Below are 18,585 nucleotides of genomic sequence, written 5' to 3'. Positions count from 1 at the left end.
ACATGTAGAGAAAAGTTTTCATCAGTGCGTTGAGCGGCTGAAGGTCGTGCGTCTCTGTGGCGCAATCGGTTAGCGCGTTCGGCTGTTAACCGAAAGGTTGGTGGTTCGAGCCCACCCAGGGACGTAATAATTTTTATATTCATCTCCTCCGAAAATGGTAGTTAACTATTTGCATGGAAGGTTCATTCGCATGTCAGGATGGCCGAGTGGTCTAAGGCGCCAGACTCAAGCTTCTATGCTGCACTGAATTACGGTGGTATGGGTGTTCTGGTCTCCGAATGGAGGCGTGGGTTGGAATCCCACTTCTGGCAATCTTTTTTTATTTGAGGATATCTAATCTTTCTCTTCGGCTCCACTGCCAATAGCATTCCTCAAAGCTAGTATTTGATTCCACATTACTACAAGTATAATGTGATTGTTTCAGTGTGCTAGTTGCTCTCTATAGCTCAGTGGTAGAGCACTGGTCTCGTAAACCAGGGGTCGCGAGTTCAAACCTCGCTGGAGGCAAGTGGCTAGAAATGTTTTTTCGAATTTATCTGCAGGAAATATATTATCTGTCGGTGTTGTTGTCGCCGTGCTGTACAACATGCACTGAAAATAAGAGCAAACCATCTCCAGTGGCGCAATCGGTTAGCGCGCCGTACTTATATGACAGTTACGGAGACATGCGGAGGTTGTGAGTTCGAGCCTCACCTGGAGAAGCAAGTTTTAATACTGTTGTAAGAACAAAGACTGAAGCATACTGTATTGCATGTGGCGCCGTGGCTTAGTGGTAAAGCGCCTGTCTAGTAAACAGGAGATCCCGGGTTCGATCCCCGGCGGTGCCTATTTTAATGTATTTGTAAGTATTACAGTGACCTAAATTTCGTGCATGTCTGATTTTGAACCGGAATAGCCTTACAAACTCTGAAGCGCAAGTCTCAAAAGATAACTGGTTTTAACAGATCAACCGACACAATGTGGTACTAAGTTGTGCACAATGCTGGCAACTAGCTGGTTTGTGGAAGATGGGCAACAAAGAAAATTGGAACATGTAGAGAAAAGTTTTCATCAGTGCGTTGAGCGGCTGAAGGTCGTGCGTCTCTGTGGCGCAATCGGTTAGCGCGTTCGGCTGTTAACCGAAAGGTTGGTGGTTCGAGCCCACCCAAGGACGTAAAAATTTTTATATTCATCTCCTCCGAAAATGGTAGTTAACTATTTGCATGGAAGGTTCATTCGCATGTCAGGATGGCCGAGTGGTCTAAGGCGCCAGACTCAAGCTTCTATGCTGCACTGAATTACGGTGGTATGGGTGTTCTGGTCTCCGAATGGAGGCGTGGGTTGGAATCCCACTTCTGGCAATCTTTTTTTATTTGAGGATATCTAATCTTTCTCTTCGGCTCCACTGCCAATAGCATTCCTCAAAGCTAGTATTTGATTCCACATTACTAGAAGTATAATGTGATTGTTTCAGTGTACTAGTTGGTCTCTATAGCTCAGTGGTAGAGCACTGGTCTCGTAAACCAGGGTTCGCGAGTTCAAACCTCGCTGGAGGCAAGTGGCTAGAAATGTTTTTTCGAATTTATCTGCAGGAAATATATTATCTGTCGGTGTTGTTGTCGCCGTGCTGTACAACATGCACTGAAAATAAGAGCAAACCAGCTCCAGTGGCGCAATCGGTTAGCGCGCCGTACTTATATGACAGTTGCGGAGACATGCGGAGGTTGTGAGTTCGAGCCTCACCTGGAGCAGCAAGTTTTAATACTGTTTCAATATCAAGTTGTAAGAACAAAGACTGAAGCATACTGTATTGCATGTGGCGCCGTGGCTTAGTGGTAAAGCGCCTGTCTAGTAAACAGGAGATCCCGGGTTCGATCCCCGGCGGTGCCTATTTTAATGTATTTGTAAGTATTACAGTGACCTAAATTTCGTGCATGTCTGATTTTAACCGGAATAGCCTTACAAACTCTGAAGCGCAAGTCTCAAAAGATAACTGGTTTTAACAGATCAACCGACACAATGTGGTACTAATTTGTGCACAATGCTGACAACTAGCTGGTTTGTGGAAGATAGGCAACAAAGAAAATTGGAACATGTAGAGAAAAGTTTTCATCAGTGCGTTGAGCGGCTGAAGGTCGTGCGTCTCTGTGGCGCAATCGGTTAGCGCGTTCGGCTGTTAACCGAAAGGTTGGTGGTTCGAGCCCACCCAGGGACGTAATAATTTTTATATTCATCTCCTCCGAAAATGGTAGTTAACTATTTGCATGGAAGGTTCATTCGCATGTCAGGATGGCCGAGTGGTCTAAGGCGCCAGACTCAAGCTTCTATGCTGCACTGAATTACGGTGGTATGGGTGTTCTGGTCTCCGAATGGAGGCGTGGGTTCGAATCCCACTTCTGACAATCTTTTTTTATTTGAGGATATCTAATCTTTCTCTTCGGCTCCACTGCCAATAGCATTCCTCAAAGCTAGTATTTGATTCCACATTACTACAAGTATAATGTGATTGTTTCAGTGTGCTAGTTGGTCTCTATAGCTCAGTGGTAGAGCACTGGTCTCGTAAACCAGGGGTCGCGAGTTCAAACCTCGCTGGAGGCAAGTGGCTAGAAATGTTTTTTCGAATTTATCTGCAGGAAATATATTATCTGTCGGTGTTGTTGTCGCCGTGCTGTACAACATGCACTGAAAATAAGAGCAAACCAGCTCCAGTGGCGCAATCGGTTAGCGCGCCGTACTTATATGACAGTTACGGAAACATGCGGAGGTTGTGAGTTCGAGCCTCACCTGGAGCAGCAAGTTTTAATACTGTTTCAATATCAAGTTGTAAGAACAAAGACTGAAGCATACTGTATTGCATGTGGCGCCGTGGCTTAGTGGTAAAGCGCCTGTCTAGTAAACAGGAGATCCCGGGTTCGATCCCCGGCGGTGCCTATTTTAATCTATTTGTAAGTATTACAGTGACCTAAATTTCGTGCATGTCTGATTTTGAACCGGAATAGCCTTACAAACTCTGAAGCGCAAGTCTCAAAAGATAACTGGTTTTAACAGATCAACCGACACAATGTGGTACTAAGTTGTGCACAATGCTGGCAACTAGCTGGTTTGTGGAAGATGGGCAACAAAGAAAATTGGAACATGTAGAGAAAAGTTTTCATCAGTGCGTTGAGCGGCTGAAGGTCGTGCGTCTCTGTGGCGCAATCGGTTAGCGCGTTCGGCTGTTAACCGAAAGGTTGGTGGTTCGAGCCCACCCAGGGACGTAATAATTTTTATATTCATCTCCTCCGAAAATGGTAGTTAACTATTTGCATGGAAGGTTCATTCGCATGTCAGGATGGCCGAGTGGTCTAAGGCGCCAGACTCAAGCTTCTATGCTGCACTGAATTACGGTGGTATGGGTGTTCTGGTCTCCGAATGGAGGCGTGGGTTGGAATCCCACTTCTGGCAATCTTTTTTTATTTGAGGATATCTAATCTTTCTCTTCGGCTCCACTGCCAATAGCATTCCTCAAAGCTAGTATTTGATTCCACATTACTAGAAGTATAATGTGATTGTTTCAGTGTACTAGTTGGTCTTTATAGCTCAGTGGTAGAGCACTGGTCTCGTAAACCAGGGTTCGCGAGTTCAAACCTCGCTGGAGGCAAGTGGCTAGAAATGTTTTTTCGAATTTATCTGCAGGAAATATATTATCTGTCGGTGTTGTTGTCGCCGTGCTGTACAACATGCACTGAAAATAAGAGCAAACCAGCTCCAGTGGCGCAATCGGTTAGCGCGCCGTACTTATATGACAGTTGCGGAGACATGCGGAGGTTGTGAGTTCGAGCCTCACCTGGAGCAGCAAGTTTTAATACTGTTTCAATATCAAGTTGTAAGAACAAAGACTGAAGCATACTGTATTGCATGTGGCGCCGTGGCTTAGTGGTAAAGCGCCTGTCTAGTAAACAGGAGATCCCGGGTTCGATCCCCGGCGGTGCCTATTTTAATCTATTTGTAAGTATTACAGTGACCTAAATTTCGTGCATGTCTGATTTTGAACCGGAATAGCCTTACAAACTCTGAAGCGCAAGTCTCAAAAGATAACTGGTTTTAACAGATCAACCGACACAATGTGGTACTAAGTTGTGCACAATGCTGACAACTAGCTGGTTTGTGGAAGATAGGCAACAAAGAAAATTGGAACATGTAGAGAAAAGTTTTCATCAGTGCGTTGAGCGGCTGAAGGTCGTGCGTCTCTGTGGCGCAATCGGTTAGCGCGTTCGGCTGTTAACCGAAAGGTTGGTGGTTCGAGCCCACCCAGGGACGTAATAATTTTTATATTCATCTCCTCCGAAAATGGTAGTTAACTATTTGCATGGAAGGTTCATTCGCATGTCAGGATGGCCGAGTGGTCTAAGGCGCCAGACTCAAGCTTCTATGCTGCACTGAATTACGGTGGTATGGGTGTTCTGGTCTCCGAATGGAGGCGTGGGTTCGAATCCCACTTCTGACAATCTTTTTTTATTTGAGGATATCTAATCTTTCTCTTCGGCTCCACTGCCAATAGCATTCCTCAAAGCTAGTATTTGATTCCACATTACTACAAGTATAATGTGATTGTTTCAGTGTGCTAGTTGGTCTCTATAGCTCAGTGGTAGAGCACTGGTCTCGTAAACCAGGGGTCGCGAGTTCAAACCTCGCTGGAGGCAAGTGGCTAGAAATGTTTTTTCGAATTTATCTGCAGGAAATATATTATCTGTCGGTGTTGTTGTCGCCGTGCTGTACAACATGCACTGAAAATAAGAGCAAACCAGCTCCAGTGGCGCAATCGGTTAGCGCGCCGTACTTATATGACAGTTACGGAGACATGCGGAGGTTGTGAGTTCGAGCCTCACCTGGAGAAGCAAGTTTTAATACTGTTGTAAGAACAAAGACTGAAGCATACTGTATTGCATGTGGCGCCGTGGCTTAGTGGTAAAGCGCCTGTCTAGTAAACAGGAGATCCCGGGTTCGATCCCCGGCGGTGCCTATTTTAATGTATTTGTAAGTATTACAGTGACCTAAATTTCGTGCATGTCTGATTTTGAACCGGAATAGCCTTACAAACTCTGAAGCGCAAGTCTCAAAAGATAACTGGTTTTAACAGATCAACCGACACAATGTGGTACTAAGTTGTGCACAATGCTGGCAACTAGCTGGTTTGTGGAAGATGGGCAACAAAGAAAATTGGAACATGTAGAGAAAAGTTTTCATCAGTGCGTTGAGCGGCTGAAGGTCGTGCGTCTCTGTGGCGCAATCGGTTAGCGCGTTCGGCTGTTAACCGAAAGGTTGGTGGTTCGAGCCCACCCAAGGACGTAATAATTTTTATATTCATCTCCTCCGAAAATGGTAGTTAACTATTTGCATGGAAGGTTCATTCGCATGTCAGGATGGCCGAGTGGTCTAAGGCGCCAGACTCAAGCTTCTATGCTGCACTGAATTACGGTGGTATGGGTGTTCTTGTCTCCGAATGGAGGCGTGGGTTGGAATCCCACTTCTGGCAATCTTTTTTTATTTGAGGATATCTAATCTTTCTCTTCGGCTCCACTGCCAATAGCATTCCTCAAAGCTAGTATTTGATTCCACATTACTAGAAGTATAATGTGATTGTTTCAGTGTACTAGTTGGTCTCTATAGCTCAGTGGTAGAGCACTGGTCTCGTAAACCAGGGGTCGCGAGTTCAAACCTCGCTGGAGGCAAGTGGCTAGAAATGTTTTTTCGAATTTATCTGCAGGAAATATATTATCTGTCGGTGTTGTTGTCGCCGTGCTGTACAACATGCACTGAAAATAAGAGCAAACCAGCTCCAGTGGCGCAATCGGTTAGCGCGCCGTACTTATATGACAGTTGCGGAGACATGCGGAGGTTGTGAGTTCGAGCCTCACCTGGAGCAGCAAGTTTTAATACTGTTTCAATATCAAGTTGTAAGAACAAAGACTGAAGCATACTGTATTGCATGTGGCGCCGTGGCTTAGTGGTAAAGCGCCTGTCTAGTAAACAGGAGATCCCGGGTTCGATCCCCGGCGGTGCCTATTTTAATGTATTTGTAAGTATTACAGTGACCTAAATTTCGTGCATGTCTGATTTTGAACCGGAATAGCCTTACAAACTCTGAAGCGCAAGTCTCAAAAGATAACTGGTTTTAACAGATCAACCGACACAATGTGGTACTAATTTGTGCACAATGCTGACAACTAGCTGGTTTGTGGAAGATAGGCAACAAAGAAAATTGGAACATGTAGAGAAAAGTTTTCATCAGTGCGTTGAGCGGCTGAAGGTCGTGCGTCTCTGTGGCGCAATCGGTTAGCGCGTTCGGCTGTTAACCGAAAGGTTGGTGGTTCGAGCCCACCCAGGGACGTAATAATTTTTATATTCATCTCCTCCGAAAATGGTAGTTAACTATTTGCATGGAAGGTTCATTCGCATGTCAGGATGGCCGAGTGGTCTAAGGCGCCAGACTCAAGCTTCTATGCTGCACTGAATTACGGTGGTATGGGTGTTCTGGTCTCCGAATGGAGGCGTGGGTTCGAATCCCACTTCTGACAATCTTTTTTTATTTGAGGATATCTAATCTTTCTCTTCGGCTCCACTGCCAATAGCATTCCTCAAAGCTAGTATTTGATTCCACATTACTACAAGTATAATGTGATTGTTTCAGTGTGCTAGTTGGTCTCTATAGCTCAGTGGTAGAGCACTGGTCTCGTAAACCAGGGGTCGCGAGTTCAAACCTCGCTGGAGGCAAGTGGCTAGAAATGTTTTTTCGAATTTATCTGCAGGAAATATATTATCTGTCGGTGTTGTTGTCGCCGTGCTGTACAACATGCACTGAAAATAAGAGCAAACCAGCTCCAGTGGCGCAATCGGTTAGCGCGCCGTACTTATATGACAGTTACGGAGACATGCGGAGGTTGTGAGTTCGAGCCTCACCTGGAGAAGCAAGTTTTAATACTGTTGTAAGAACAAAGACTGAAGCATACTGTATTGCATGTGGCGCCGTGGCTTAGTGGTAAAGCGCCTGTCTAGTAAACAGGAGATCCCGGGTTCGATCCCCGGCGGTGCCTATTTTAATCTATTTGTAAGTATTACAGTGACCTAAATTTCGTGCATATCTGATTTTGAACCGGAATAGCCTTACAAACTCTGAAGCGCAAGTCTCAAAAGATAACTGGTTTTAACAGATCAACCGACACAATGTGGTACTAAGTTGTGCACAATGCTGACAACTAGCTGGTTTGTGGAAGATGGGCAACAAAGAAAATTGGAACATGTAGAGAAAAGTTTTCATCAGTGCGTTGAGCGGCTGAAGGTCGTGCGTCTCTGTGGCGCAATCGGTTAGCGCGTTCGACTGTTAACCGAAAGGTTGGTGGTTCGAGCCCACCCAGGGACGTAATAATTTTTATATTCATCTCCTCCGAAAATGGTAGTTAACTATTTGCATGGAAGGTTCATTCGCATGTCAGGATGGCCGAGTGGTCTAAGGCGCCAGACTCAAGCTTCTATGCTGCACTGAATTACGGTGGTATGGGTGTTCTGGTCTCCGAATGGAGGCGTGGGTTCGAATCCCACTTCTGACAATCTTTTTTTATTTGAGGATATCTAATCTTTCTCTTCGGCTCCACTGCCAATAGCATTCCTCAAAGCTAGTATTTGATTCCACATTACTACAAGTATAATGTGATTGTTTCAGTGTACTAGTTGGTCTCTATAGCTCAGTGGTAGAGCACTGGTCTGGTAAACCAGGGTTCGCGAGTTCAAACCTCGCTGGAGGCAAGTGGCTAGAAATGTTTTTTCGAATTTATCTGCAGGAAATATATTATCTGTCGGTGTTGTTGTCGCCGTGCTGTACAACATGCACTGAAAATAAGAGCAAACCAGCTCCAGTGGCGCAATCGGTTAGCGCGCCGTACTTATATGACATTTGCGGAGACATGCGGAGGTTGTGAGTTCGAGCCTCACCTGGAGCAGCAAGTTTTAATACTGTTTCAATATCAAGTTGTAAGAACAAAGACTGAAGCATACTGTATTGCATGTGGCGCCGTGGCTTAGTGGTAAAGCGCCTGTCTAGTAAACAGGAGATCCCGGGTTCGATCCCCGGCGGTGCCTATTTTAATGTATTTGTAAGTATTACAGTGACCTAAATTTCGTGCATGTCTGATTTTGAACCGGAATAGCCTTACAAACTCTGAAGCGCAAGTCTCAAAAGATAACTGGTTTTAACAGATCAACCGACACAATGTGGTACTAATTTGTGCACAATGCTGACAACTAGCTGGTTTGTGGAAGATAGGCAACAAAGAAAATTGGAACATGTAGAGAAAAGTTTTCATCAGTGCGTTGAGCGGCTGAAGGTCGTGCGTCTCTGTGGCGCAATCGGTTAGCGCGTTCGGCTGTTAACCGAAAGGTTGGTGGTTCGAGCCCACCCAGGGACGTAATAATTTTTATATTCATCTCCTCCGAAAATGGTAGTTAACTATTTGCATGGAAGGTTCATTCGCATGTCAGGATGGCCGAGTGGTCTAAGGCGCCAGACTCAAGCTTCTATGCTGCACTGAATTACGGTGGTATGGGTGTTCTGGTCTCCGAATGGAGGCGTGGGTTCGAATCCCACTTCTGACAATCTTTTTTTATTTGAGGATATCTAATCTTTCTCTTCGGCTCCACTGCCAATAGCATTCCTCAAAGCTAGTATTTGATTCCACATTACTACAAGTATAATGTGATTGTTTCAGTGTGCTAGTTGGTCTCTATAGCTCAGTGGTAGAGCACTGGTCTCGTAAACCAGGGGTCGCGAGTTCAAACCTCGCTGGAGGCAAGTGGCTAGAAATGTTTTTTCGAATTTATCTGCAGGAAATATATTATCTGTCGGTGTTGTTGTCGCCGTGCTGTACAACATGCACTGAAAATAAGATCAAACCAGCTCCAGTGGCGCAATCGGTTAGCGCGCCGTACTTACATGACAGTTACGGAGACATGCGGAGGTTGTGAGTTCGAGCCTCACCTGGAGCAGCAAGTTTTAATACTGTTTCAATATCAAGTTGTAAGAACAAAGACTGAAGCATACTGTATTGCATGTGGCGCCGTGGCTTAGTGGTAAAGCGCCTGTCTAGTAAACAGGAGATCCCCGGGTTCGATCCCCGGCGGTGCCTATTTTAATGTATTTGTAAGTATTACAGTGACCTAAATTTCGTGCATGTCTGATTTTGTAGAGAAAAGTTTGGAACATGTAGAGAAAAGTTTTCATCAGTGCGTTGAGCGGCTGAAGGTCGTGCGTCTCTGTGGCGCAATCGGTTAGCGCGTTCGGCTGTTAACCGAAAGGTTGGTTGTTCGAGCCCACCCAGGGACGTAATAATTTTTATATTCATCTCCTCCGAAAATGGTAGTTAACTATTTGCATGGAAGTTTCTTTCGCATGTCAGGATGGCCGAGTGGTCTAAGGCGCCAGACTCAAGCTTCTATGCTGCACTGAATTACGGTGGTATGGGTGTTCTGGTCTCCGAATGGAGGCGTGGGTTCGAATCCCAATTCTGACAATCTTTTTTTATTTGAGGATATCTAATCTTTCTCTTCGGCTCCCCTGCCAATAGCATTCCTCAAAGCTAATATTTGATTCCACATTACTACAAGTATAATGTGATTGTTTCAGTGTGCTAGTTGGTCTCGGTAGCTCAGTGGTAGAGCACTGGTCTCGTAAACCAGGGGTCGCGAGTTCAAACCTCGCTGGAGGCAAGTGGCTAGAAATGTTTTTTCGAATTTATCTGCAGGAAATATATTATCTGTCGGTGTTGTTGTCGCCGTGCTGTACAACATGCACTGAAAATAAGAGCAAACCAGCTCCAGTGGCGCAATCGGTTAGCGCGCCGTACTTATATGACAGTTACGGAGACATGCGGAGGTTGTGAGTTCGAGCCTCACCTGGAGCAGCAAGTTTTAATACTGTTTCAATATCAAGTTGTAAGAACAAAGACTGAAGCATACTGTATTGCATGTGGCGCCGTGGCTTAGTGGTAAAGCGCCTGTCTAGTAAACAGGAGATCCCGGGTTCGATCCCCGGCGGTGCCTATTTTAATGTATTTGTAAGTATTACAGTGACCTAAATTTCGTGCATGTCTGATTTTGAACCGGAATAGCCTTACAAACTCTGAAGCGCAAGTCTCAAAAGATAACTGGTTTTAACAGATCAACCGACACAATGTGGTACTAAGTTGTGCACAATGCTGACAACTAGCTGGTTTGTGGAAGATGGGCAACAAAGAAAATTGGAACATGTAGAGAAAAGTTTTCATCAGTGCGTTGAGCGGCTGAAGGTCGTGCGTCTCTGTGGCGCAATCGGTTAGCGCGTTCGGCTGTTAACCGAAAGGTTGGTTGTTCGAGCCCACCCAGGGACGTAATAATTTTTATATTCATCTCCTCCGAAAATGGTAGTTAACTATTTGCATGGAAGTTTCATTCGCATGTCAGGATGGCCGAGTGGTCTAAGGCGCCAGACTCAAGCTTCTATGCTGCACTGAATTACGGTGGTATGGGTGTTCTGGTCTCCGAATGGAGGCGTGGGTTCGAATCCCACTTCTGACAATCTTTTTTTATTTGAGGATATCTAATCTTTCTCTTCTGCTCCCCTGCCAATAGCATTCCTCAAAGCTAATATTTGATTCCACATTACTACAAGTATAATGTGATTGTTTCAGTGTGCTGGTTGGTGTCTATAGCTCAGTGGTAGAGCACTGGTCTCGTAAACCAGGGGTCGCGAGTTCAAACCTCGCTGGAGGCAAGTGGCTAGAAATGTTTTTTCGAATTGATCTGCAGGAAATATATTATCTGTCGGTGTTGTTGTCGCCGTGCTGTACAACATGCACTGAAAAAAAGAGCAAACCAGCTCCAGTGGCGCAATCGGTTAGCGCGCCGTACTTATATGACAGTTACGGAGACATGCGGAGGTTGAGAGTTCAAACCTCACCTGGAGCAGCAAGTTTTAATACTGTTTCAATATCAAGTTGTAAGAACAAAGACTGAAGCATACTGTATTGCATGTGGCGCCGTGGCTTAGTGGTAAAGCGCCTGTCTAGTAAACAGGAGATCCCGGGTTCGATCCCCGGCGGTGCCTATTTTAATGCATTTGTAAGTATTACAGTGACCTAAATTTCGTGCATGTCTGATTTTGAACCGGAATAGCCTTACAAACTCTGAAGCGCAAGTCTCAAAAGATAACTGGTTTTAACAGATCAACCGACACAATGTGGTACTAAGTTGTGCACTATGCTGGCAACTAGCTGGTTTGTGGAAGATGGGCAGCAAAGAAAATTGGAACATGTAGAGAAAAGTTTTCATCAGTGCGTTGAGCGGCTGAAGGTCGTGCGTCTCTGTGGCGCAATCGGTTAGCGCGTTCGGCTGTTAACCGAAAGGTTGGTGGTTCGAGCCCACCCAGGGACGTAATAATTTTTATATTCATCTCCTCCGAAAATGGTAGTTAACTATTTGCATGGAAGTTTCATTCGCATGTCAGGATGGCCGAGTGGTCTAAGGCGCCAGACTCAAGCTTCTATGCTGCACTGAATTACGGTGGTATGGGTGTTCTGGTCTCCGAATGGAGGCGTGGGTTCGAATCCCACTTCTGACAATCTTTTTTTATTTGAGGATATCTAATCTTTCTCTTCTGCTCCCCTGCCAATAGCATTCCTCAAAGCTAATATTTGATTCCACATTACTACAAGTATAATGTGATTGTTTCAGTGTGCTGGTTGGTGTCTATAGCTCAGTGGTAGAGCACTGGTCTCGTAAACCAGGGGTCGCGAGTTCAAACCTCGCTGGAGGCAAGTGGCTAGAAATGTTTTTTCGAATTGATCTGCAGGAAATATATTATCTGTCGGTGTTGTTGTCGCCGTGCTGTACAACATGCACTGAAAAAAAGAGCAAACCAGCTCCAGTGGCGCAATCGGTTAGCGCGCCGTACTTATATGACAATTACGGAGACATGCGGAGGTTGAGAGTTCAAACCTCACCTGGAGCAGCAAGTTTTAATACTGTTTCAATATCAAGTTGTAAGAACAAAGACTGAAGCATACTGTATTGCATGTGGCGCCGTGGCTTAGTGGTAAAGCGCCTGTCTAGTAAACAGGAGATCCCGGGTTCGATCCCCGGCGGTGCCTATTTTAATGTATTTGTAAGTATTACAGTGACCTAAATTTCGTGCATGTCTGATTTTGAACCGGAATAGCCTTACAAACTCTGAAGCGCAAGTCTCAAAAGATAACTGGTTTTAACAGATCAACCGACACAATGTGGTACTAAGTTGTGCACTACGCTGGCAACTAGCTGGTTTGTGGAAGATGGGCAACAAAGAAAATTGGAACATGTAGAGAAAAGTTTTCATCAGTGCGTTGAGCGGCTGAAGGTCGTGCGTCTCTGTGGCGCAATCGGTTAGCGCGTTCGGCTGTTAACCGAAAGGTTGGTGGTTCGAGCCCACCCAGGGACGTAATAATTTTTATATTCATCTCCTCCGAAAATGGTAGTTAACTATTTGCATGGAAGTTTCATTCGCATGTCAGGATGGCCGAGTGGTCTAAGGCGCCAGACTCAAGCTTCTATGCTGCACTGAATTACGGTGGTATGGGTGTTCTGGTCTCCGAATGGAGGCGTGGGTTCGAATCCCACTTCTGACAATCTTTTTTTATTTGAGGATATCTAATCTTTCTCTTCGGCTCCCCTGCCAATAGCATTCCTCAAAGCTAATATTTGATTCCACATTACTACAAGTATAATGTGATTGTTTCAGTGTGCTGGTTGGTGTCTATAGCTCAGTGGTAGAGCACTGGTCTCGTAAACCAGGGGTCGCGAGTTCAAACCTCGCTGGAGGCAAGTGGCTAGAAATGTTTTTTCGAATTGATCTGCAGGAAATATATTATCTGTCGGTGTTGTTGTCGCCGTGCTGTACAACATGCACTGAAAATAAGAGCAAACCAGCTCCAGTGGCGCAATCGGTTAGCGCGCCGTACTTACATGACAGTTACGGAGACATGCGGAGGTTGAGAGTTCAAACCTCACCTGGAGCAGCAAGTTTTAATACTGTTTCAATATCAAGTTGTAAGAACAAAGACTGAAGCATACTGTATTGCATGTGGCGCCGTGGCTTAGTGGTAAAGCGCCTGTCTAGTAAACAGGAGATCCCGGGTTCGATCCCCGGCGGTGCCTATTTTAATGTATTTGTAAGTATTACAGTGACCTAAATTTCGTGCATGTCTGATTTTGAACCGGAATAGCCTTACAAACTCTGAAGCGCAAGTCTCAAAAGATAACTGGTTTTAACAGATCAACCGACACAATGTGGTACTAAGTTGTGCACAATGCTGACAACTAGCTGGTTTGTGGAAGATGGGCAACAAAGAAAATTGGAACATGTAGAGAAAAGTTTTCATCAGTGCGTTGAGCGGCTGAAGGTCGTGCGTCTCTGTGGCGCAATCGGTTAGCGCGTTCGGCTGTTAACCGAAAGGTTGGTTGTTCGAGCCCACCCAGGGACGTAATAATTTTTATATTCATCTCCTCCGAAAATGGTAGTTAACTATTTGCATGGAAGTTTCATTCGCATGTCAGGATGGCCGAGTGGTCTAAGGCGCCAGACTCAAGCTTCTATGCTGCACTGAATTACGGTGGTATGGGTGTTCTGGTCTCCGAATGGAGGCGTGGGTTCGAATCCCACTTCTGACAATCTTTTTTTATTTGAGGATATCTAATCTTTCTCTTCTGCTCCCCTGCCAATAGCATTCCTCAAAGCTAATATTTGATTCCACATTACTACAAGTATAATGTGATTGTTTCAGTGTGCTGGTTGGTGTCTATAGCTCAGTGGTAGAGCACTGGTCTCGTAAACCAGGGGTCGCGAGTTCAAACCTCGCTGGAGGCAAGTGGCTAGAAATGTTTTTTCGAATTGATCTGCAGGAAATATATTATCTGTCGGTGTTGTTGTCGCCGTGCTGTACAACATGCACTGAAAAAAAGAGCAAACCAGCTCCAGTGGCGCAATCGGTTAGCGCGCCGTACTTATATGACAGTTACGGAGACATGCGGAGGTTGAGAGTTCAAACCTCACCTGGAGCAGCAAGTTTTAATACTGTTTCAATATCAAGTTGTAAGAACAAAGACTGAAGCATACTGTATTGCATGTGGCGCCGTGGCTTAGTGGTAAAGCGCCTGTCTAGTAAACAGGAGATCCCGGGTTCGATCCCCGGCGGTGCCTATTTTAATGCATTTGTAAGTATTACAGTGACCTAAATTTCGTGCATGTCTGATTTTGAACCGGAATAGCCTTACAAACTCTGAAGCGCAAGTCTCAAAAGATAACTGGTTTTAACAGATCAACCGACACAATGTGGTACTAAGTTGTGCACTATGCTGGCAACTAGCTGGTTTGTGGAAGATGGGCAACAAAGAAAATTGGAACATGTAGAGAAAAGTTTTCATCAGTGCGTTGAGCGGCTGAAGGTCGTGCGTCTCTGTGGCGCAATCGGTTAGCGCGTTCGGCTGTTAACCGAAAGGTTGGTGGTTCGAGCCCACCCAGGGACGTAATAATTTTTATATTCATCTCCTCCGAAAATGGTAGTTAACTATTTGCATGGAAGTTTCATTCGCATGTCAGGATGGCCGAGTGGTCTAAGGCGCCAGACTCAAGCTTCTATGCTGCACTGAATTACGGTGGTATGGGTGTTCTGGTCTCCGAATGGAGGCGTGGGTTCGAATCCCACTTCTGACAATCTTTTTTTATTTGAGGATATCTAATCTTTCTCTTCTGCTCCCCTGCCAATAGCATTCCTCAAAGCTAATATTTGATTCCACATTACTACAAGTATAATGTGATTGTTTCAGTGTGCTGGTTGGTGTCTATAGCTCAGTGGTAGAGCACTGGTCTCGTAAACCAGGGGTCGCGAGTTCAAACCTCGCTGGAGGCAAGTGGCTAGAAATGTTTTTTCGAATTGATCTGCAGGAAATATATTATCTGTCGGTGTTGTTGTCGCCGTGCTGTACAACATGCACTGAAAAAAAGAGCAAACCAGCTCCAGTGGCGCAATCGGTTAGCGCGCCGTACTTATATGACAATTACGGAGACATGCGGAGGTTGAGAGTTCAAACCTCACCTGGAGCAGCAAGTTTTAATACTGTTTCAATATCAAGTTGTAAGAACAAAGACTGAAGCATACTGTATTGCATGTGGCGCCGTGGCTTAGTGGTAAAGCGCCTGTCTAGTAAACAGGAGATCCCGGGTTCGATCCCCGGCGGTGCCTATTTTAATGTATTTGTAAGTATTACAGTGACCTAAATTTCGTGCATGTCTGATTTTGAACCGGAATAGCCTTACAAACTCTGAAGCGCAAGTCTCAAAAGATAACTGGTTTTAACAGATCAACCGACACAATGTGGTACTAAGTTGTGCACTACGCTGGCAACTAGCTGGTTTGTGGAAGATGGGCAACAAAGAAAATTGGAACATGTAGAGAAAAGTTTTCATCAGTGCGTTGAGCGGCTGAAGGTCGTGCGTCTCTGTGGCGCAATCGGTTAGCGCGTTCGGCTGTTAACCGAAAGGTTGGTGGTTCGAGCCCACCCAGGGACGTAATAATTTTTATATTCATCTCCTCCGAAAATGGTAGTTAACTATTTGCATGGAAGTTTCATTCGCATGTCAGGATGGCCGAGTGGTCTAAGGCGCCAGACTCAAGCTTCTATGCTGCACTGAATTACGGTGGTATGGGTGTTCTGGTCTCCGAATGGAGGCGTGGGTTCGAATACCACTTCTGACAATCTTTTTTTATTTGAGGATATCTAATCTTTCTCTTCGGCTCCCCTGCCAATAGCATTCCTCAAAGCTAATATTTGATTCCACATTACTACAAGTATAATGTGATTGTTTCAGTGTGCTGGTTGGTGTCTATAGCTCAGTGGTAGAGCACTGGTCTCGTAAACCAGGGGTCGCGAGTTCAAACCTCGCTGGAGGCAAGTGGCTAGAAATGTTTTTTCGAATTGATCTGCAGGAAATATATTATCTGTCGGTGTTGTTGTCGCCGTGCTGTACAACATGCACTGAAAATAAGAGCAAACCAGCTCCAGTGGCGCAATCGGTTAGCGCGCCGTACTTACATGACAGTTACGGAGACATGCGGAGGTTGAGAGTTCAAACCTCACCTGGAGCAGCAAGTTTTAATACTGTTTCAATATCAAGTTGTAAGAACAAAGACTGAAGCATACTGTATTGCATGTGGCGCCGTGGCTTAGTGGTAAAGCGCCTGTCTAGTAAACAGGAGATCCCGGGTTCGATCCCCGGCGGTGCCTATTTTAATGTATTTGTAAGTATTACAGTGACCTAAATTTCGTGCATGTCTGATTTTGAACCGGAATAGCCTTACAAACTCTGAAGCGCAAGTCTCAAAAGATAACTGGTTTTAACAGATCAACCGACACATTGTGGTACTAAGTTGTGCACTATGCTGGCAACTAGCTGGTTTGTGGAAGATGGGCAACAAAGAAAATTGGAACATGTAGAGAAAAGTTTTCATCAGTGCGTTGAGCGGCTGAAGGTCGTGCGTCTCTGTGGCGCAATCGGTTAGCGCGTTCGGCTGTTAACCGAAAGGTTGGTGGTTCGAGCCCACCCAGGGACGTAATAATTTTTATATTCATCTCCTCCGAAAATGGTAGTTAACTATTTGCATGGAAGTTTCATTCGCATGTCAGGATGGCCGAGTGGTCTAAGGCGCCAGACTCAAGCTTCTATGCTGCACTGAATTACGGTGGTATGGGTGTTCTGGTCTCCGAATGGAGGCGTGGGTTCGAATCCCACTTCTGACAATCTTTTTTTATTTGAGGATATCTAATCTTTCTCTTCTGCTCCCCTGCCAATAGCATTCCTCAAAGCTAATATTTGATTCCACATTACTACAAGTATAATGTGATTGTTTCAGTGTGCTGGTTGGTGTCTATAGCTCAGTGGTAGAGCACTGGTCTCGTAAACCAGGGGTCGCGAGTTCAAACCTCGCTGGAGGCAAGTGGCTAGAAATGTTTTTTCGAATTGATCTGCAGGAAATATATTATCTGTCGGTGTTGTTGTCGCCGTGCTGTACAACATGCACTGAAAAAAAGAGCAAACCAGCTCCAGTGGCGCAATCGGTTAGCGCGCCGTACTTATATGACAGTTACGGAGACATGCGGAGGTTGAGAGTTCAAACCTCACCTGGAGCAGCAAGTTTTAATACTGTTTCAATATCAAGTTGTAAGAACAAAGACTGAAGCATACTGTATTGCATGTGGCGCCGTGGCTTAGTGGTAAAGCGCCTGTCTAGTAAACAGGAGATCCCGGGTTCGATCCCCGGCGGTGCCTATTTTAATGTATTTGTAAGTATTACAGTGACCTAAATTTCGTGCATGTCTGATTTTGAACCAGAATAGCCTTACAAACTCTGAAGCGCAAGTCTCAAAAGATAACTGGTTTTAACAGATCAACCGACACAATGTGGTACTAAGTTGTGCACTATGCTGGCAACTAGCTGGTTTGTGGAAGATGGGCAACAAAGAAAATTGGAACATGTAGAGAAAAGTTTTCATCAGTGCGTTGAGCGGCTGAAGGTCGTGCGTCTCTGTGGCGCAATCGGTTAGCGCGTTCGGCTGTTAACCGAAAGGTTGGTGGTTCGAGCCCACCCAGGGACGTAATAATTTTTATATTCATCTCCTCCGAAAATGGTAGTTAACTATTTGCATGGAAGTTTCATTCGCATGTCAGGATGGCCGAGTGGTCTAAGGCGCCAGACTCAAGCTTCTATGCTGCACTGAATTACGGTGGTATGGGTGTTCTGGTCTCCGAATGGAGGCGTGGGTTCGAATCCCACTTCTGACAATCTTTTTTTATTTGAGGATATCTAATCTTTCTCTTCGGCTCCCCTGCCAATAGCATTCCTCAAAGCTAATATTTGATTCCACATTACTACAAGTATAATGTGATTGTTTCAGTGTGCTGGTTGGTGTCTATAGCTCAGTGGTAGAGCACTGGTCTCGTAAACCAGGGGTCGCGAGTTCAAACCTCGCTGGAGGCAAGTGGCTAGAAATGTTTTTTCGAATTGATCTGCAGGAAATATATTATCTGTCGGTGTTGTTGTCGCCGTGCTGTACAACATGCACTGAAAATAAGAGCAAACCAGCTCCAGTGGCGCAATCGGTTAGCGCGCCGTACTTACATGACAGTTACGGAGACATGCGGAGGTTGAGAGTTCAAACCTCACCTGGAGCAGCAAGTTTTAATACTGTTTCAATATCAAGTTGTAAGAACAAAGACTGAAGCATACTGTATTGCATGTGGCGCCGTGGCTTAGTGGTAAAGCGCCTGTCTAGTAAACAGGAGATCCCGGGTTCGATCCCCGGCGGTGCCTATTTTAATGTATTTGTAAGTATTACAGTGACCTAAATTTCGTGCATGTCTGATTTTGAACCGGAATAGCCTTACAAACTCTGAAGCGCAAGTCTCAAAAGATAACTGGTTTTAACAGATCAACCGACACATTGTGGTACTAAGTTGTGCACTATGCTGGCAACTAGCTGGTTTGTGGAAGATGGGCAACAAAGAAAATT

General features: G+C 45.2%; 90 non-coding genes across 90 annotated transcripts; all 90 read left to right on the top strand.

Annotated features, from left to right (window-relative positions):
- Window positions 1-50: 50 nt before the first annotated feature.
- On the top strand, window positions 51-124 carry Trnan-guu (transfer RNA asparagine (anticodon GUU)). The gene has a single exon. It is a non-coding gene; the product is annotated as a tRNA-Asn (tRNA).
- Window positions 125-192: 68 nt separating this feature from the next.
- On the top strand, window positions 193-311 carry Trnal-caa (transfer RNA leucine (anticodon CAA)). Its single transcript has 2 exons — window positions 193-230; window positions 266-311. It is a non-coding gene; the product is annotated as a tRNA-Leu (tRNA).
- A 123-nt stretch (window positions 312-434) lies between these two features.
- On the top strand, window positions 435-507 carry Trnat-cgu (transfer RNA threonine (anticodon CGU)). The gene has a single exon. It is a non-coding gene; the product is annotated as a tRNA-Thr (tRNA).
- A 104-nt stretch (window positions 508-611) lies between these two features.
- Window positions 612-701, top strand: Trnai-uau (transfer RNA isoleucine (anticodon UAU)). The gene is given in 2 exon segments: window positions 612-649; window positions 666-701. It is a non-coding gene; the product is annotated as a tRNA-Ile (tRNA).
- A 54-nt stretch (window positions 702-755) lies between these two features.
- Trnat-agu (transfer RNA threonine (anticodon AGU)) lies at window positions 756-827 on the top strand. Its single transcript has one exon. It is a non-coding gene; the product is annotated as a tRNA-Thr (tRNA).
- Window positions 828-1,079: 252 nt separating this feature from the next.
- Window positions 1,080-1,153, top strand: Trnan-guu (transfer RNA asparagine (anticodon GUU)). Its single transcript has one exon. It is a non-coding gene; the product is annotated as a tRNA-Asn (tRNA).
- A 68-nt stretch (window positions 1,154-1,221) lies between these two features.
- Window positions 1,222-1,340, top strand: Trnal-caa (transfer RNA leucine (anticodon CAA)). Its single transcript has 2 exons — window positions 1,222-1,259; window positions 1,295-1,340. It is a non-coding gene; the product is annotated as a tRNA-Leu (tRNA).
- Window positions 1,341-1,464: 124 nt separating this feature from the next.
- On the top strand, window positions 1,465-1,536 carry Trnat-cgu (transfer RNA threonine (anticodon CGU)). The gene has a single exon. It is a non-coding gene; the product is annotated as a tRNA-Thr (tRNA).
- Window positions 1,537-1,640: 104 nt separating this feature from the next.
- On the top strand, window positions 1,641-1,730 carry Trnai-uau (transfer RNA isoleucine (anticodon UAU)). Its single transcript is given in 2 exon segments — window positions 1,641-1,678; window positions 1,695-1,730. It is a non-coding gene; the product is annotated as a tRNA-Ile (tRNA).
- A 67-nt stretch (window positions 1,731-1,797) lies between these two features.
- Trnat-agu (transfer RNA threonine (anticodon AGU)) lies at window positions 1,798-1,869 on the top strand. The gene has a single exon. It is a non-coding gene; the product is annotated as a tRNA-Thr (tRNA).
- A 251-nt stretch (window positions 1,870-2,120) lies between these two features.
- On the top strand, window positions 2,121-2,194 carry Trnan-guu (transfer RNA asparagine (anticodon GUU)). The gene has a single exon. It is a non-coding gene; the product is annotated as a tRNA-Asn (tRNA).
- Window positions 2,195-2,262: 68 nt separating this feature from the next.
- On the top strand, window positions 2,263-2,381 carry Trnal-caa (transfer RNA leucine (anticodon CAA)). The gene is made up of 2 exons: window positions 2,263-2,300; window positions 2,336-2,381. It is a non-coding gene; the product is annotated as a tRNA-Leu (tRNA).
- A 124-nt stretch (window positions 2,382-2,505) lies between these two features.
- Trnat-cgu (transfer RNA threonine (anticodon CGU)) lies at window positions 2,506-2,577 on the top strand. Its single transcript has one exon. It is a non-coding gene; the product is annotated as a tRNA-Thr (tRNA).
- A 104-nt stretch (window positions 2,578-2,681) lies between these two features.
- Trnai-uau (transfer RNA isoleucine (anticodon UAU)) lies at window positions 2,682-2,771 on the top strand. Its single transcript is given in 2 exon segments — window positions 2,682-2,719; window positions 2,736-2,771. It is a non-coding gene; the product is annotated as a tRNA-Ile (tRNA).
- A 67-nt stretch (window positions 2,772-2,838) lies between these two features.
- On the top strand, window positions 2,839-2,910 carry Trnat-agu (transfer RNA threonine (anticodon AGU)). The gene has a single exon. It is a non-coding gene; the product is annotated as a tRNA-Thr (tRNA).
- Window positions 2,911-3,162: 252 nt separating this feature from the next.
- On the top strand, window positions 3,163-3,236 carry Trnan-guu (transfer RNA asparagine (anticodon GUU)). The gene has a single exon. It is a non-coding gene; the product is annotated as a tRNA-Asn (tRNA).
- A 68-nt stretch (window positions 3,237-3,304) lies between these two features.
- On the top strand, window positions 3,305-3,423 carry Trnal-caa (transfer RNA leucine (anticodon CAA)). The gene is made up of 2 exons: window positions 3,305-3,342; window positions 3,378-3,423. It is a non-coding gene; the product is annotated as a tRNA-Leu (tRNA).
- A 124-nt stretch (window positions 3,424-3,547) lies between these two features.
- On the top strand, window positions 3,548-3,619 carry Trnat-cgu (transfer RNA threonine (anticodon CGU)). The gene has a single exon. It is a non-coding gene; the product is annotated as a tRNA-Thr (tRNA).
- Window positions 3,620-3,723: 104 nt separating this feature from the next.
- Trnai-uau (transfer RNA isoleucine (anticodon UAU)) lies at window positions 3,724-3,813 on the top strand. Its single transcript is given in 2 exon segments — window positions 3,724-3,761; window positions 3,778-3,813. It is a non-coding gene; the product is annotated as a tRNA-Ile (tRNA).
- A 67-nt stretch (window positions 3,814-3,880) lies between these two features.
- On the top strand, window positions 3,881-3,952 carry Trnat-agu (transfer RNA threonine (anticodon AGU)). Its single transcript has one exon. It is a non-coding gene; the product is annotated as a tRNA-Thr (tRNA).
- A 252-nt stretch (window positions 3,953-4,204) lies between these two features.
- Window positions 4,205-4,278, top strand: Trnan-guu (transfer RNA asparagine (anticodon GUU)). The gene has a single exon. It is a non-coding gene; the product is annotated as a tRNA-Asn (tRNA).
- A 68-nt stretch (window positions 4,279-4,346) lies between these two features.
- On the top strand, window positions 4,347-4,465 carry Trnal-caa (transfer RNA leucine (anticodon CAA)). The gene is made up of 2 exons: window positions 4,347-4,384; window positions 4,420-4,465. It is a non-coding gene; the product is annotated as a tRNA-Leu (tRNA).
- A 124-nt stretch (window positions 4,466-4,589) lies between these two features.
- Window positions 4,590-4,661, top strand: Trnat-cgu (transfer RNA threonine (anticodon CGU)). Its single transcript has one exon. It is a non-coding gene; the product is annotated as a tRNA-Thr (tRNA).
- Window positions 4,662-4,765: 104 nt separating this feature from the next.
- Window positions 4,766-4,858, top strand: Trnai-uau (transfer RNA isoleucine (anticodon UAU)). Its single transcript is given in 2 exon segments — window positions 4,766-4,803; window positions 4,820-4,858. It is a non-coding gene; the product is annotated as a tRNA-Ile (tRNA).
- A 51-nt stretch (window positions 4,859-4,909) lies between these two features.
- On the top strand, window positions 4,910-4,981 carry Trnat-agu (transfer RNA threonine (anticodon AGU)). The gene has a single exon. It is a non-coding gene; the product is annotated as a tRNA-Thr (tRNA).
- A 252-nt stretch (window positions 4,982-5,233) lies between these two features.
- Window positions 5,234-5,307, top strand: Trnan-guu (transfer RNA asparagine (anticodon GUU)). Its single transcript has one exon. It is a non-coding gene; the product is annotated as a tRNA-Asn (tRNA).
- Window positions 5,308-5,375: 68 nt separating this feature from the next.
- Window positions 5,376-5,494, top strand: Trnal-caa (transfer RNA leucine (anticodon CAA)). Its single transcript has 2 exons — window positions 5,376-5,413; window positions 5,449-5,494. It is a non-coding gene; the product is annotated as a tRNA-Leu (tRNA).
- A 124-nt stretch (window positions 5,495-5,618) lies between these two features.
- Trnat-cgu (transfer RNA threonine (anticodon CGU)) lies at window positions 5,619-5,690 on the top strand. Its single transcript has one exon. It is a non-coding gene; the product is annotated as a tRNA-Thr (tRNA).
- A 104-nt stretch (window positions 5,691-5,794) lies between these two features.
- Window positions 5,795-5,884, top strand: Trnai-uau (transfer RNA isoleucine (anticodon UAU)). Its single transcript is given in 2 exon segments — window positions 5,795-5,832; window positions 5,849-5,884. It is a non-coding gene; the product is annotated as a tRNA-Ile (tRNA).
- Window positions 5,885-5,951: 67 nt separating this feature from the next.
- Window positions 5,952-6,023, top strand: Trnat-agu (transfer RNA threonine (anticodon AGU)). Its single transcript has one exon. It is a non-coding gene; the product is annotated as a tRNA-Thr (tRNA).
- A 252-nt stretch (window positions 6,024-6,275) lies between these two features.
- Window positions 6,276-6,349, top strand: Trnan-guu (transfer RNA asparagine (anticodon GUU)). The gene has a single exon. It is a non-coding gene; the product is annotated as a tRNA-Asn (tRNA).
- Window positions 6,350-6,417: 68 nt separating this feature from the next.
- Window positions 6,418-6,536, top strand: Trnal-caa (transfer RNA leucine (anticodon CAA)). The gene is made up of 2 exons: window positions 6,418-6,455; window positions 6,491-6,536. It is a non-coding gene; the product is annotated as a tRNA-Leu (tRNA).
- A 124-nt stretch (window positions 6,537-6,660) lies between these two features.
- Window positions 6,661-6,732, top strand: Trnat-cgu (transfer RNA threonine (anticodon CGU)). Its single transcript has one exon. It is a non-coding gene; the product is annotated as a tRNA-Thr (tRNA).
- Window positions 6,733-6,836: 104 nt separating this feature from the next.
- On the top strand, window positions 6,837-6,929 carry Trnai-uau (transfer RNA isoleucine (anticodon UAU)). Its single transcript is given in 2 exon segments — window positions 6,837-6,874; window positions 6,891-6,929. It is a non-coding gene; the product is annotated as a tRNA-Ile (tRNA).
- A 51-nt stretch (window positions 6,930-6,980) lies between these two features.
- Window positions 6,981-7,052, top strand: Trnat-agu (transfer RNA threonine (anticodon AGU)). The gene has a single exon. It is a non-coding gene; the product is annotated as a tRNA-Thr (tRNA).
- A 252-nt stretch (window positions 7,053-7,304) lies between these two features.
- Window positions 7,305-7,378, top strand: Trnan-guu (transfer RNA asparagine (anticodon GUU)). The gene has a single exon. It is a non-coding gene; the product is annotated as a tRNA-Asn (tRNA).
- A 68-nt stretch (window positions 7,379-7,446) lies between these two features.
- Trnal-caa (transfer RNA leucine (anticodon CAA)) lies at window positions 7,447-7,565 on the top strand. Its single transcript has 2 exons — window positions 7,447-7,484; window positions 7,520-7,565. It is a non-coding gene; the product is annotated as a tRNA-Leu (tRNA).
- Window positions 7,566-7,689: 124 nt separating this feature from the next.
- Window positions 7,690-7,761, top strand: Trnat-ggu (transfer RNA threonine (anticodon GGU)). The gene has a single exon. It is a non-coding gene; the product is annotated as a tRNA-Thr (tRNA).
- Window positions 7,762-7,865: 104 nt separating this feature from the next.
- Window positions 7,866-7,955, top strand: Trnai-uau (transfer RNA isoleucine (anticodon UAU)). Its single transcript is given in 2 exon segments — window positions 7,866-7,903; window positions 7,920-7,955. It is a non-coding gene; the product is annotated as a tRNA-Ile (tRNA).
- Window positions 7,956-8,022: 67 nt separating this feature from the next.
- Trnat-agu (transfer RNA threonine (anticodon AGU)) lies at window positions 8,023-8,094 on the top strand. Its single transcript has one exon. It is a non-coding gene; the product is annotated as a tRNA-Thr (tRNA).
- A 252-nt stretch (window positions 8,095-8,346) lies between these two features.
- On the top strand, window positions 8,347-8,420 carry Trnan-guu (transfer RNA asparagine (anticodon GUU)). Its single transcript has one exon. It is a non-coding gene; the product is annotated as a tRNA-Asn (tRNA).
- Window positions 8,421-8,488: 68 nt separating this feature from the next.
- Window positions 8,489-8,607, top strand: Trnal-caa (transfer RNA leucine (anticodon CAA)). Its single transcript has 2 exons — window positions 8,489-8,526; window positions 8,562-8,607. It is a non-coding gene; the product is annotated as a tRNA-Leu (tRNA).
- A 124-nt stretch (window positions 8,608-8,731) lies between these two features.
- On the top strand, window positions 8,732-8,803 carry Trnat-cgu (transfer RNA threonine (anticodon CGU)). The gene has a single exon. It is a non-coding gene; the product is annotated as a tRNA-Thr (tRNA).
- A 104-nt stretch (window positions 8,804-8,907) lies between these two features.
- On the top strand, window positions 8,908-8,997 carry Trnav-uac (transfer RNA valine (anticodon UAC)). The gene is given in 2 exon segments: window positions 8,908-8,945; window positions 8,962-8,997. It is a non-coding gene; the product is annotated as a tRNA-Val (tRNA).
- Window positions 8,998-9,064: 67 nt separating this feature from the next.
- On the top strand, window positions 9,065-9,137 carry Trnat-agu (transfer RNA threonine (anticodon AGU)). Its single transcript has one exon. It is a non-coding gene; the product is annotated as a tRNA-Thr (tRNA).
- A 123-nt stretch (window positions 9,138-9,260) lies between these two features.
- Trnan-guu (transfer RNA asparagine (anticodon GUU)) lies at window positions 9,261-9,334 on the top strand. Its single transcript has one exon. It is a non-coding gene; the product is annotated as a tRNA-Asn (tRNA).
- Window positions 9,335-9,402: 68 nt separating this feature from the next.
- On the top strand, window positions 9,403-9,521 carry Trnal-caa (transfer RNA leucine (anticodon CAA)). The gene is made up of 2 exons: window positions 9,403-9,440; window positions 9,476-9,521. It is a non-coding gene; the product is annotated as a tRNA-Leu (tRNA).
- A 124-nt stretch (window positions 9,522-9,645) lies between these two features.
- Trnat-cgu (transfer RNA threonine (anticodon CGU)) lies at window positions 9,646-9,717 on the top strand. Its single transcript has one exon. It is a non-coding gene; the product is annotated as a tRNA-Thr (tRNA).
- A 104-nt stretch (window positions 9,718-9,821) lies between these two features.
- Window positions 9,822-9,911, top strand: Trnai-uau (transfer RNA isoleucine (anticodon UAU)). The gene is given in 2 exon segments: window positions 9,822-9,859; window positions 9,876-9,911. It is a non-coding gene; the product is annotated as a tRNA-Ile (tRNA).
- A 67-nt stretch (window positions 9,912-9,978) lies between these two features.
- On the top strand, window positions 9,979-10,050 carry Trnat-agu (transfer RNA threonine (anticodon AGU)). Its single transcript has one exon. It is a non-coding gene; the product is annotated as a tRNA-Thr (tRNA).
- A 252-nt stretch (window positions 10,051-10,302) lies between these two features.
- Trnan-guu (transfer RNA asparagine (anticodon GUU)) lies at window positions 10,303-10,376 on the top strand. The gene has a single exon. It is a non-coding gene; the product is annotated as a tRNA-Asn (tRNA).
- Window positions 10,377-10,444: 68 nt separating this feature from the next.
- On the top strand, window positions 10,445-10,563 carry Trnal-caa (transfer RNA leucine (anticodon CAA)). The gene is made up of 2 exons: window positions 10,445-10,482; window positions 10,518-10,563. It is a non-coding gene; the product is annotated as a tRNA-Leu (tRNA).
- A 124-nt stretch (window positions 10,564-10,687) lies between these two features.
- Window positions 10,688-10,759, top strand: Trnat-cgu (transfer RNA threonine (anticodon CGU)). Its single transcript has one exon. It is a non-coding gene; the product is annotated as a tRNA-Thr (tRNA).
- A 104-nt stretch (window positions 10,760-10,863) lies between these two features.
- On the top strand, window positions 10,864-10,953 carry Trnai-uau (transfer RNA isoleucine (anticodon UAU)). Its single transcript is given in 2 exon segments — window positions 10,864-10,901; window positions 10,918-10,953. It is a non-coding gene; the product is annotated as a tRNA-Ile (tRNA).
- A 67-nt stretch (window positions 10,954-11,020) lies between these two features.
- Window positions 11,021-11,092, top strand: Trnat-agu (transfer RNA threonine (anticodon AGU)). The gene has a single exon. It is a non-coding gene; the product is annotated as a tRNA-Thr (tRNA).
- A 252-nt stretch (window positions 11,093-11,344) lies between these two features.
- Window positions 11,345-11,418, top strand: Trnan-guu (transfer RNA asparagine (anticodon GUU)). Its single transcript has one exon. It is a non-coding gene; the product is annotated as a tRNA-Asn (tRNA).
- Window positions 11,419-11,486: 68 nt separating this feature from the next.
- On the top strand, window positions 11,487-11,605 carry Trnal-caa (transfer RNA leucine (anticodon CAA)). Its single transcript has 2 exons — window positions 11,487-11,524; window positions 11,560-11,605. It is a non-coding gene; the product is annotated as a tRNA-Leu (tRNA).
- A 124-nt stretch (window positions 11,606-11,729) lies between these two features.
- Trnat-cgu (transfer RNA threonine (anticodon CGU)) lies at window positions 11,730-11,801 on the top strand. Its single transcript has one exon. It is a non-coding gene; the product is annotated as a tRNA-Thr (tRNA).
- A 104-nt stretch (window positions 11,802-11,905) lies between these two features.
- On the top strand, window positions 11,906-11,995 carry Trnai-uau (transfer RNA isoleucine (anticodon UAU)). Its single transcript is given in 2 exon segments — window positions 11,906-11,943; window positions 11,960-11,995. It is a non-coding gene; the product is annotated as a tRNA-Ile (tRNA).
- A 67-nt stretch (window positions 11,996-12,062) lies between these two features.
- On the top strand, window positions 12,063-12,134 carry Trnat-agu (transfer RNA threonine (anticodon AGU)). The gene has a single exon. It is a non-coding gene; the product is annotated as a tRNA-Thr (tRNA).
- Window positions 12,135-12,386: 252 nt separating this feature from the next.
- Trnan-guu (transfer RNA asparagine (anticodon GUU)) lies at window positions 12,387-12,460 on the top strand. The gene has a single exon. It is a non-coding gene; the product is annotated as a tRNA-Asn (tRNA).
- Window positions 12,461-12,528: 68 nt separating this feature from the next.
- Trnal-caa (transfer RNA leucine (anticodon CAA)) lies at window positions 12,529-12,647 on the top strand. The gene is made up of 2 exons: window positions 12,529-12,566; window positions 12,602-12,647. It is a non-coding gene; the product is annotated as a tRNA-Leu (tRNA).
- Window positions 12,648-12,771: 124 nt separating this feature from the next.
- Window positions 12,772-12,843, top strand: Trnat-cgu (transfer RNA threonine (anticodon CGU)). Its single transcript has one exon. It is a non-coding gene; the product is annotated as a tRNA-Thr (tRNA).
- A 104-nt stretch (window positions 12,844-12,947) lies between these two features.
- Window positions 12,948-13,037, top strand: Trnav-uac (transfer RNA valine (anticodon UAC)). Its single transcript is given in 2 exon segments — window positions 12,948-12,985; window positions 13,002-13,037. It is a non-coding gene; the product is annotated as a tRNA-Val (tRNA).
- Window positions 13,038-13,104: 67 nt separating this feature from the next.
- On the top strand, window positions 13,105-13,176 carry Trnat-agu (transfer RNA threonine (anticodon AGU)). Its single transcript has one exon. It is a non-coding gene; the product is annotated as a tRNA-Thr (tRNA).
- Window positions 13,177-13,428: 252 nt separating this feature from the next.
- On the top strand, window positions 13,429-13,502 carry Trnan-guu (transfer RNA asparagine (anticodon GUU)). The gene has a single exon. It is a non-coding gene; the product is annotated as a tRNA-Asn (tRNA).
- A 68-nt stretch (window positions 13,503-13,570) lies between these two features.
- Window positions 13,571-13,689, top strand: Trnal-caa (transfer RNA leucine (anticodon CAA)). The gene is made up of 2 exons: window positions 13,571-13,608; window positions 13,644-13,689. It is a non-coding gene; the product is annotated as a tRNA-Leu (tRNA).
- A 124-nt stretch (window positions 13,690-13,813) lies between these two features.
- Window positions 13,814-13,885, top strand: Trnat-cgu (transfer RNA threonine (anticodon CGU)). Its single transcript has one exon. It is a non-coding gene; the product is annotated as a tRNA-Thr (tRNA).
- A 104-nt stretch (window positions 13,886-13,989) lies between these two features.
- On the top strand, window positions 13,990-14,079 carry Trnai-uau (transfer RNA isoleucine (anticodon UAU)). Its single transcript is given in 2 exon segments — window positions 13,990-14,027; window positions 14,044-14,079. It is a non-coding gene; the product is annotated as a tRNA-Ile (tRNA).
- A 67-nt stretch (window positions 14,080-14,146) lies between these two features.
- On the top strand, window positions 14,147-14,218 carry Trnat-agu (transfer RNA threonine (anticodon AGU)). Its single transcript has one exon. It is a non-coding gene; the product is annotated as a tRNA-Thr (tRNA).
- Window positions 14,219-14,470: 252 nt separating this feature from the next.
- Window positions 14,471-14,544, top strand: Trnan-guu (transfer RNA asparagine (anticodon GUU)). Its single transcript has one exon. It is a non-coding gene; the product is annotated as a tRNA-Asn (tRNA).
- A 68-nt stretch (window positions 14,545-14,612) lies between these two features.
- On the top strand, window positions 14,613-14,731 carry Trnal-caa (transfer RNA leucine (anticodon CAA)). The gene is made up of 2 exons: window positions 14,613-14,650; window positions 14,686-14,731. It is a non-coding gene; the product is annotated as a tRNA-Leu (tRNA).
- Window positions 14,732-14,855: 124 nt separating this feature from the next.
- Window positions 14,856-14,927, top strand: Trnat-cgu (transfer RNA threonine (anticodon CGU)). The gene has a single exon. It is a non-coding gene; the product is annotated as a tRNA-Thr (tRNA).
- Window positions 14,928-15,031: 104 nt separating this feature from the next.
- On the top strand, window positions 15,032-15,121 carry Trnai-uau (transfer RNA isoleucine (anticodon UAU)). The gene is given in 2 exon segments: window positions 15,032-15,069; window positions 15,086-15,121. It is a non-coding gene; the product is annotated as a tRNA-Ile (tRNA).
- A 67-nt stretch (window positions 15,122-15,188) lies between these two features.
- On the top strand, window positions 15,189-15,260 carry Trnat-agu (transfer RNA threonine (anticodon AGU)). Its single transcript has one exon. It is a non-coding gene; the product is annotated as a tRNA-Thr (tRNA).
- Window positions 15,261-15,512: 252 nt separating this feature from the next.
- Window positions 15,513-15,586, top strand: Trnan-guu (transfer RNA asparagine (anticodon GUU)). Its single transcript has one exon. It is a non-coding gene; the product is annotated as a tRNA-Asn (tRNA).
- Window positions 15,587-15,654: 68 nt separating this feature from the next.
- On the top strand, window positions 15,655-15,773 carry Trnal-caa (transfer RNA leucine (anticodon CAA)). Its single transcript has 2 exons — window positions 15,655-15,692; window positions 15,728-15,773. It is a non-coding gene; the product is annotated as a tRNA-Leu (tRNA).
- Window positions 15,774-15,897: 124 nt separating this feature from the next.
- Window positions 15,898-15,969, top strand: Trnat-cgu (transfer RNA threonine (anticodon CGU)). Its single transcript has one exon. It is a non-coding gene; the product is annotated as a tRNA-Thr (tRNA).
- A 104-nt stretch (window positions 15,970-16,073) lies between these two features.
- On the top strand, window positions 16,074-16,163 carry Trnav-uac (transfer RNA valine (anticodon UAC)). The gene is given in 2 exon segments: window positions 16,074-16,111; window positions 16,128-16,163. It is a non-coding gene; the product is annotated as a tRNA-Val (tRNA).
- A 67-nt stretch (window positions 16,164-16,230) lies between these two features.
- Window positions 16,231-16,302, top strand: Trnat-agu (transfer RNA threonine (anticodon AGU)). Its single transcript has one exon. It is a non-coding gene; the product is annotated as a tRNA-Thr (tRNA).
- Window positions 16,303-16,554: 252 nt separating this feature from the next.
- On the top strand, window positions 16,555-16,628 carry Trnan-guu (transfer RNA asparagine (anticodon GUU)). The gene has a single exon. It is a non-coding gene; the product is annotated as a tRNA-Asn (tRNA).
- Window positions 16,629-16,696: 68 nt separating this feature from the next.
- Window positions 16,697-16,815, top strand: Trnal-caa (transfer RNA leucine (anticodon CAA)). The gene is made up of 2 exons: window positions 16,697-16,734; window positions 16,770-16,815. It is a non-coding gene; the product is annotated as a tRNA-Leu (tRNA).
- Window positions 16,816-16,939: 124 nt separating this feature from the next.
- Window positions 16,940-17,011, top strand: Trnat-cgu (transfer RNA threonine (anticodon CGU)). Its single transcript has one exon. It is a non-coding gene; the product is annotated as a tRNA-Thr (tRNA).
- Window positions 17,012-17,115: 104 nt separating this feature from the next.
- Window positions 17,116-17,205, top strand: Trnai-uau (transfer RNA isoleucine (anticodon UAU)). Its single transcript is given in 2 exon segments — window positions 17,116-17,153; window positions 17,170-17,205. It is a non-coding gene; the product is annotated as a tRNA-Ile (tRNA).
- Window positions 17,206-17,272: 67 nt separating this feature from the next.
- Window positions 17,273-17,344, top strand: Trnat-agu (transfer RNA threonine (anticodon AGU)). The gene has a single exon. It is a non-coding gene; the product is annotated as a tRNA-Thr (tRNA).
- A 252-nt stretch (window positions 17,345-17,596) lies between these two features.
- On the top strand, window positions 17,597-17,670 carry Trnan-guu (transfer RNA asparagine (anticodon GUU)). The gene has a single exon. It is a non-coding gene; the product is annotated as a tRNA-Asn (tRNA).
- A 68-nt stretch (window positions 17,671-17,738) lies between these two features.
- Window positions 17,739-17,857, top strand: Trnal-caa (transfer RNA leucine (anticodon CAA)). Its single transcript has 2 exons — window positions 17,739-17,776; window positions 17,812-17,857. It is a non-coding gene; the product is annotated as a tRNA-Leu (tRNA).
- Window positions 17,858-17,981: 124 nt separating this feature from the next.
- Window positions 17,982-18,053, top strand: Trnat-cgu (transfer RNA threonine (anticodon CGU)). The gene has a single exon. It is a non-coding gene; the product is annotated as a tRNA-Thr (tRNA).
- A 104-nt stretch (window positions 18,054-18,157) lies between these two features.
- Window positions 18,158-18,247, top strand: Trnav-uac (transfer RNA valine (anticodon UAC)). Its single transcript is given in 2 exon segments — window positions 18,158-18,195; window positions 18,212-18,247. It is a non-coding gene; the product is annotated as a tRNA-Val (tRNA).
- Window positions 18,248-18,314: 67 nt separating this feature from the next.
- Trnat-agu (transfer RNA threonine (anticodon AGU)) lies at window positions 18,315-18,386 on the top strand. Its single transcript has one exon. It is a non-coding gene; the product is annotated as a tRNA-Thr (tRNA).
- The last annotated feature ends 199 nt before the right edge of the window (window positions 18,387-18,585 follow it).

Source organism: Ascidia mentula, chromosome 5 (genome assembly GCF_947561715.1).
Source record: "Ascidia mentula chromosome 5, kaAscMent1.1, whole genome shotgun sequence".
Classification (NCBI taxonomy): Eukaryota; Metazoa; Chordata; class Ascidiacea; order Phlebobranchia; family Ascidiidae; genus Ascidia; species Ascidia mentula.
The sequence above is the reverse complement of the archived record's forward strand: the minus strand, read 5'-3'. Positions and strand labels throughout refer to the sequence as shown.